General features: G+C 35.3%; 1 pseudogene across 1 annotated transcript; it reads right to left on the reverse strand.

Moving 5' to 3' along the window:
• Positions 1–3,736: 3,736 nt before the first annotated feature.
• On the reverse strand, positions 3,737–6,128 carry LOC308651265 (electron transfer flavoprotein-ubiquinone oxidoreductase, mitochondrial-like; annotated as a pseudogene). The gene is made up of 2 exons: positions 6,115–6,128; positions 3,737–5,011 (listed from the first exon to the last, which is right to left on the reverse strand). The product of its transcript is annotated as an electron transfer flavoprotein-ubiquinone oxidoreductase, mitochondrial-like (transcript).
• Between the last annotated feature and the right edge of the window lie 2,090 nt (positions 6,129–8,218).

Here is an 8,218-nt window from a genome sequence, read left to right on the forward strand (position 1 = left end):
AAAAATAACACACACAACTGGTGCTGCTCAGTTATCTAAATAATTAGGGATCTCAATATTTTCTCATTGCTTTTCCTAAGACTATCTTGAAAATGAAATACTAGTAGGAAATTACATATTTGAACTATAGAGGTAAAAAATATATTTGATCTTAACCAAAAGACTGAGAAGCAATGAGGTAAAAATTAAATAGGATTATGAATACATTAGAAATTTAAGTCTATTAAATAAATCTATCAAGAGTCAACAAAACAAAATTACCAAGCAGAGAAAGACATTTTGAAAGTAATACCATTTCCTTAATTTAGTTACGGCAGAGATGAAAAAAGAAAAATACAAAAAGTCCTAAACAGAAAAATGAAGATTTAAGAAAAAGGAATTCACCCTGTATATGAGCTGCACTATATCTTGGAAAGAAAACCTTAAACACTTCACTCTTATTGACAGATTTTGAATTAGCTGCAAACTCTGTAGGGAAAGATCTTGGTGTCACTGAGACAGATCAATGAAAACATTCCCTCAATATCCTTCACATTTCAGATCTCATCACTAGCTCAAGACATTGTTCTCTGCTGTATTAGCCATGCTCCTAGCTTCTGTTAACTTGAAGCTTGGCCATCTCCTCTATACACATGTACTGTACAGGGTTTTCTCTGAAGGATGCCATAATATGCCTGAGGCACCCGACCTTGGCCTCCTTCGTCCCTCCTCCCCACCCTCACTCCACTTTTCACAGTCAGGAGTCCTACCATTCCCTCTCCTAATCACTCCAGGGCCAAGCACCAGACATCCAGGGCCAGACTCTATGCCCCAGAGGCTGCGGGAATTACTCAGACCATACAAATCTAAACTTACCTGCCTCACTTGCTGCTTCCCACAATAAAAGCTTTTGTCTGTAGTTCTTCACACCCTCTGTGCCCCCCTCTCCTTGACCACAGGCTAGTTACTAAGCCTGTCTCTTGGTGAATTCAAGGAATCATTCTGCATTAAAGTCTGTTAGCAGAAAATATGAAAATTCTCATAGCTAGAAAAGTTTGTCAGTCAAGCCTAAAATAAACATTAAAAATGCAATCATAAACATCATGAAAGAAGTGAATAGAAGAGAAAGAAAAAGAGAGAGAAACCTATGTGGTCTACTCCCTTTTCTTGGGAACTATGAGTGACAAACTGTTTAACACCTATAGCAGTCATCTCCTGATCTGTTGGCCCTGCTATACTTTAAATTTTTTATTTAAAAAACCATGTGTCAAAGCACATGCCTCTCAATTCTTCATAGGGCTTTGGTTTAGACTCTAGTTTTAGTTTCATATTAGATCTCATGGATAAGAAATATAGATCATTTAGGTTCATTTCCTTCCTGTAAATTGATATCACTATTATATAGCAAAAGCCTATTGATCCAGAGTTCAGGTTTGCTTGTCCCTTCCCCAACCCAGTGCCTTTCTATTTAGAATAGTGTATTTTCCCTCTCTGCAAATTCTGTTAGGTCTTGCAAAAAGCCTAATTTGTCTTTTCATTATGCTGATAATTTTCTCTACCTTCCAGAGCATACAAAATATATTTTAATAACTGTTCTAACATACTTCTATTTGATTTCCATAATCCTCTTCACTTATTGATGTGTTTTTGTTAATTAATTTTTCTTTTGGTCATGAGTCACATTCTCTACTTTTTTGTCATCTTGAGAATTTTTTAAATAAATGCTGAATATTGGGGATTTTATGTTTTGTTTGTTTGTTTTGCTTGAGTGTGTGTGTGTGTGTGTGTGTGTGCATGTATGTGTGTGTGTGTGTGTGTGTGTGTGTGTGTGTGGTATTAGTAACTAAACCCAGAGATGCAGGGAATTTCATGTTTTGACTGCTGTGTAGTATTGTAGTTTTTACAGTGTTAGTTTCATGCTATCATTCAGTTAAGTTCCTCAGGTTCAGTCAGACCCTTCTGAGCTAGTTATGGGGCCTGTCAGAGAGTGAAGACTGAGCAGCCTTTTGTCTGTGGCTAATTAGGCCTCAATAGTAGGGTGGGAACTCTTCCTGATGCTTCCTGTTTATAAATTGTTCCTACTGCAGCAGGTGAGAAAAAGCAAGCCTGTCTCTTAGTGAATTCAAGGAATCATTTGGCATTAAAGTCTGTTACCAGAAAATATGAAAATTCTTCAAACCAGTGTTTTAAGATTTCACTTCAAAGCTAGAAAAGTTTCTGTTGGTTAAGCCTAACATAAACATTAAAAATGTAATGATAAACATCATGAAAGAAGTGAATAGAAGAGAAAGAAAAAGAGAGAGAAATCAATTGCTGTTCTATAAAAATAACAAAACATGAGCAGACTGATAAGGACAAAAAGAAAGAAGATAGGAATTTCCAATATCAGGAATAAAAAAAGGAGGTGGCATCACCGTATATACATAACAACTTACAGAATGTTTAATAGAAGAAAATTTAGAAAACAGAAATAGACTCATACATCTATGATGTTTATTTTTAACAAAGGAGCACAGTAATTTATGGGAGGAAAAAATGAGTTTTCCAACAATATTGTTGGAATAATTAGATAGCCATATGCTAAAAGAAGAAATAATAGACATGAATGTCACTTCAGACTCAAAAAAATCTACTTGAATAGAAATGAAAGTCAATGTCAGAGATAAAACTCCAAAAATTCTAGAAGAAAATAATAGTCATACTTGCAGTTCTGTCTTTCACAAAGGTTTCTTAAATAGAACACAGAAAACATGAAATATAGACGTGCAAAATGATAAACCAAATTGATTCAAAGTTAAATGTGTCTGCTGTTCACAAAATACTGCTAAGAAAATGGAAAAATGATCCATCTACCGAGAGAAAATATTTGCAAACTGAGAGAATTCTTTGGCAGCAGAGCTTGCCTTCATGAGATATTAAAGGGAATGCTTCACAAGGACCTCAGATGGAAAAGAATCTACACAAAGTGATGGCTGCTACTTTTGGTGGTCACTGCCATTTCTCAGGTAGTTCTTCCTGTAGCTGTGGAAATCAATACTCAGCCAGAGTCTGAGGCAGCTCTTCTTTGCCGTCAAATTTTAGCCACCTTCTTTTTCCATACTGTGATCTCTAGTTCCTCAAATGAGTGAGACACTGTGGACACACCTGCAAGATGTAAGCTCCTACAATCCCAGGACCCACCCTGTATCTCTTCTCCCAGAGATGACAGAGCCATATTGCCCGTTGTCCAGGGTTGGAAACTCCTTAAATCACAAATTTTGTATAGTTTTCTAATTGTTAAAATATTACAGGTACATCTGAATTCTGTTATTTTTTTCAACTGGTCGGAAGGAAAAGTTGGCATCTCTAGGTTTTAAAAAGTAATAGATGGAGAAATCAATCTTAACAGTGAAATAAATTTTTATCTCTCTCTTTCTAGTAATATAATTTTTAATATATTAAATTGGACTTCAGGATTAAAATGTGTTTCAGAATTATATGTAATTGTACATAATTTAAAGTTAAAAATTTTATCCTTCATTCATATTTTCTCCAGTTCTAAATATACAGAAACAAATCTTTGATGAAACATGTAATAAATTCAAACATAAAAATATTCTCAACATCTTTTTTTAAGTAAATGCTACATCATTTTTAGTTTTATTGTAAGAGGAAAATGTTTCATAATTTTTATGGGACAATTTTACATAATATAGTATAAAACATTTATTTCACCAATAGTTATTTTGTGAAGGGTACTTGTTAACTTCTAAATATTTTAATGTTAGTTTGCTATGCATTTACATTTTAAATGTAAATGTACCTGAAATGAAATAAGTTGCAGTTTACATTCCATTATAAGCTGGTCCTCCTCCAACTTCGGGCACCATCCAGTTAATATTCTGACTTGGATCTTTCATATCACATGTTTTACAGTGCACACAGTTCTGAGCATTTATCTGTAACCGAAATCCATCACCTTGTTCCAAAGGTACAAATTCATAAACTCCTGCAGGGCAGAATTGCTGCTCAGGCCCATCATATATTGATAGATTTCTGTTTATAGGTATGCTGTCATCCTTTAAAGTTAAATGTGCTAGCTGGTCATGTTCATGATTAGTAACACTTAAAGCCACAGATGACAAGAGGCCAAAACTGATCTGTCCATCAGGTTTTGGATACTCAATAGTTGTGCAATTTTTGGCTGGCTTAAGCTGATCAGAGTCAGAACCTTTATGTTTTAGGGTCCATGGTTCCATTCCTCTCAATATCCAGTAAAATATTCCAGTGTAAATCATCCCTCCATATAAACCCAATGCTCCATGGCAGGAAGGTCTTATATTTCTAACAGAATAGAGCTCTTTCCACAACCAAGATTTCTTCAAATTGTCCTCATACTCGATTACATGGAGTCCTATTGTATTTGATTGGAGATTTTCACTAGTTAGTTGATGAAAAATTGAGTCTGCTGCCAAACTTCCACTTTTCATTGCTGTATGGACACCTTTGATCTTGGGAACATTCAAGAAGCCAGGGCTACAACCAATTAGTAAACCACCAGGAAAGGTGAGTTTTGGTATAGACTGAAAGCCACCTTCATTGAGAGCTCTGGCTCCATAGGCAATTCTTTTCCCACCTTCCAATGTTGGCTGAATGCTGGGATGATGTTTCCACCTTTGGAATTCTCTGAATGGACTCAGGTAAGGATCTTGATAGTCTAGACCAACCACAAAACCAAGAGCTACTAGGGGTTCACCTTCATTTAAATGATAGAGGAAAAAGCCTCCATAAGTATGCCCTGTCCAACGGCCTTCCAACTGTGTGATCCACTCTCCCAGGTTTCCACTTCTTTTCATCAATAATCCATAACTCCTTCAGTCCAATCCCCTAGGTTTGGGGATCACAATTGGCCCTCAAATCAAATTTCTTGTATAGTTGCTTGGCTAGGTGTCCAAGGCAACCCTCCGCAAAAACTGTGACTTTGGCATGTAATTCTAGTCCCCGCTCAAATGTTGTCTTTGGTGCGCCATCCTTTTGTATTCCCACATCATAACTTTAGCCGGAGAGTAGGTGTATCCTGGCAGGTGATGGCGCCTCCCGCGGCTTAGAGGTCCAGCGCCCTCCGCGAGCCTCAGACAAGTTCTTCCGTGGTGTCGGACAGAGAAAGTTCTGATCATTTTGAACATGTTGATGCGGCTAGCCAAGCTGTCCTGCCGGGCTTGTCATTTCTTTCATGCCTTAAAAATTAAGAAAAAATTATCTACCTCTCTGTGCTACAAGATGGTCTTCAACTTCTGTTGTACCTCAAATCTCAACATCTTTTAAATGCTTCATATATTAAACCCTTTTCAATGAGTCCTATAAATGAATTCCTCCATCTTACCAAGGAAATACCAAAACCGAAATGTGTTTACACTATACATTATACATAAGGTCTCACTCTATATGTAACATGTTTAAGTTAATGTGCTAACTATAGAATATGTAAACTTAGAATATTTTCATTGTGACCTTACTACATAGAAGGACATTGGAGAGCATAATTTGAAAGCTTCTTAGAAAACTTGTTCTGTGTTAGATTGGACTGATTCTTTTTATCCTCTGAGAATATTTCTCTATAGAAAGCAAAGGCCTTCATAATTATTCCACTGACTTCACAACTGCTTTAAATGCAGTATTAAATGTTCAATTTATTTTTCATAAATATGGATGAACATAATAGTATTTTCTCTCACTAAAATATATTTTCAAAAATAAAAGCAAAGCATATTTGTCTCCCCTTTACCTTTTCTTTCCTAAGTTCATCCAACACTGGGACCAAAATACAATCCAATAAGGTCGCTTGAATAATAATAATATTCTTCAATTTTTAAAAGACTTCAAACTTTAATTTCCCAAGTTAATGAAATCACTGAGAAAATTGGGAAAAAATAAAAATCACTGTTTGTAGAGAAATTTGGATGGACCCTGTGGTGCAGCATACTAGAAACACATTTTCTCAGTCTTCTCAGCTCTATCTGTTGAGTAGACATCTTCACATTTCAAAAGGAAACTAACATTCAAAGAAAAGTTCACATGAAATTCTCCAAGGTCACATAGCTACCAATTGTTAGATGGTGATACCTTGGTTTTCATCACCTCCATGCATCAACTCACTTCTGAATACCCATGAGGAAGCAGTTGCTTTATATAATTTGGACAATTCCTTCGGAACCCATTAATCAAATCATCTTTCTACATAATTAAACATGAATATTCTTATGTAAAGTTCAAAACAACATCAAACTATCATGTACACTTGATGTGTGTATCATGTATTTATAATTTTCTGTAAATACATAAGAACATTTTGTGAGAGACTCATAAAGGTGTGTTAAGTCATGGAAATTATCCCAGGTTCCAATGGGTTATTCATATTTTAAAATAAACTGGACACTTTATGTAGTTTAAAAATCTTCTGTGAATAACTGTGTTTAGATAGGATGTTTGCATGGTTCTTTTTATACACTGAAAACAAGTATGTGGTTGTCAACGATGACTGGTGTACATTATTAAAGCAAAATATCTTCAGGGAAGATTATCCATCATAAGATCTGTTAACACATGGAAATGCATCTGTGAAGAAATATGTTTTTCTTCATTTTGTTTTTGTTGTTGTTGGTACCAGGGATTGAACTCAGATGCACTCAACCACCAAGCCACATCCCCAGCCTTATTTTGTATTTTATAGAGACAAGGTCTCACTGAGTGGTTTAGCACCTCACTTTTTGCTGAGGCTGACTTTGAACACACAATCCTCCTGTCTCAGCCTCCCGAGCCGCTGGGATTACAGGCATGCACCTTCTTAACTATTCAAAAGCGACTCTGTTGCCTAGAGCATGTATTTATCTTTAACTTGGCCTTTAGAATAAAATTTTCCTCTTTTTTTTCAATTGAAAGACACCACTACTTAACTGGTACTTCGATGTTAGGTGTTTTTATTTGTTTTTACTATCCAATAGTACATGAAATTAATTTTATGAAATTAGTAATGAAAAGTAAGAATTGCTTGCTTCCAAATACATGGCTGCACATTATAGACCATTCTCTCTATGACTCTCTCTGATGTGAATTAATCCTCTCAATACTATATATATATTTGCATGAACTTATACACTCTCAAACATAAAATCATGCATGGAATCAAATTTCTACCTCAGATAGCTAAAAATGTTCACGCCATATGAAAAACACTGTATTAATTTTAGTAATTTTAAGAGAATTTAAAATTTAAAATTTTTCATACAAACCTTGGTATTACAACTTTAATTGAAATAACAAGTACGCCCCCAAATTAATCAAATACTATGACAATTTGATATGAAAATTATTATATGTCAATAGTTATTTTAAAAAAGACTCATACACATTCTTTTGAGTTTTGGTAAAGTTTAAATTTCTATTTGCTAAGATTAGTGTCACAGTGATACACGGGATTGATGATTTTTCCTCAGTTATCTTTGAACATGTTCAGAGTGCCCCAAAACTTTCAATTTTCCAGACTACTTTGGTATTATCAGCAAATTTAAAAGTCATGTCACAAATTCCATATATAACTTTCTATTCAACTAGTGAACTCAGTTATCCATACTGTAGTACAACTGCCAAAGCAAGAGACAGGATGAGAGATAACATCATATAAAATGCCAGTTATTAACCTGATCCACAAGTTCAAGCCAGACATACTGCATATGGTAAGCCAGCCCTTTATTTATTTCTAAGTGCACACACACACACACACACACACACACACACATCTACAATTAATATATAAAGTCTGTGCTAATTCTTAATTGGGCTGCAAAACCAAGAACTTTGCGCATGAAAAAGTATTAGAGATTTTTAAAAAACTGTTGTTGTACCTACTTTCAAAAATAAATTTTAAACAGTACTTGCATTTGTGTAGTACATTGGTGGTGTGAAGGCAGGAGAGAGTGGGCAACAAGTGACCACTTCTAGAATTTCTGCCCTTCTATTGAGCAGGTATAACCTGCCTTAAAAGACTGAAACTTTTGTGTACCATGAGTCTCTGTGAAGCACTCAGGAGATCAGAGCCCTTCTATCCCATGATCAGATTTTCATTGTTTAATCTTGTACTCCTTCAATATTGGTTGTAGAGATGATTTTAATCTGTGGAGCACCCCTGGGTCTCTAAGTGGTTTCCTACTTCTTTCCATCTCCAAATCTTCCTTCCTTATGGAGCCATGTATTTAGGTTTTTC

This window comes from Spermophilus citellus (genome assembly GCF_964194105.1).
Source record: "Spermophilus citellus genome assembly, chromosome: 6".
Taxonomy (NCBI): domain Eukaryota; kingdom Metazoa; phylum Chordata; class Mammalia; order Rodentia; family Sciuridae; genus Spermophilus; species Spermophilus citellus.